Source organism: Triticum dicoccoides, chromosome 3B, assembly GCF_002162155.2.
Source record: "Triticum dicoccoides isolate Atlit2015 ecotype Zavitan chromosome 3B, WEW_v2.0, whole genome shotgun sequence".
Lineage (NCBI taxonomy): Eukaryota > Viridiplantae > Streptophyta > Magnoliopsida > Poales > Poaceae > Triticum > Triticum dicoccoides.
In genome coordinates, this window is record NC_041385.1 from 845,401,055 (window position 1) to 845,401,809 (window position 755).

The following is a 755-nucleotide window of genomic DNA, read 5'->3' on the forward strand; positions in this document are numbered from 1 at the left end:
GCCCGCCGCCGCTGCCCTAACTGCGGCCGTCCACCACCACCCCCTGCCCCCGGAGCCAAGGTGAGCATTTTTTGTTTTTTTCTACTGTTTTTCTTTGCTGTTTAGGTTTAATTAGGTTATTGATAGGTTTAGGTTAGTGGTTGGTTTAGGTTAGTGCTAGATTTAGGTTTAGATAATTAGAAGAAGAAGAAAGTTGAAAAAAAAGAAGAAGAAGTAGAAGAAGAGGAAAAAGGAAAAAAGGAAGAAGACTAAGAAGAAAGTTGAAAAACAGAACAAGAAAGGAAGAAGGAGAAGAGGAGGAGGAGAAAGGAGAAGAAGGAAAAAGGAGAACAAGAAAAGAAGAGAGGGTACTAATTGTCTTGATGTGTGACCAGGTGTCGAATCTGGCATCGATGCTAAGTAATTTCCAGCATATCACCAACAGAAGAGTTGATAATGAGCAGCATTTCTTGTGATCTGGAACAAACTTGGCTTCATCAATATCTAGCTTCTTCTCCTTTGCACTAATTTTGTTCCTCGGAAGAAACTAGCTAGCACTAACATCCATCATTTCTACTACTAGTTTTGTTTTGTTGGCCTCCAGTTTTTTCTTTTTCTTCTTTTCTTTTGCCTATGATTATGAAACGACCTTCTAGTCTAGAACTCTAGATACAACATTATGGCCAGGCCAGGCAGCTGAGCCTGCGCTTGCCATCCATCTTAACTAGCATAGCAGCAGTAGACACTACATAACTAGCCAATAATAATCACGACAC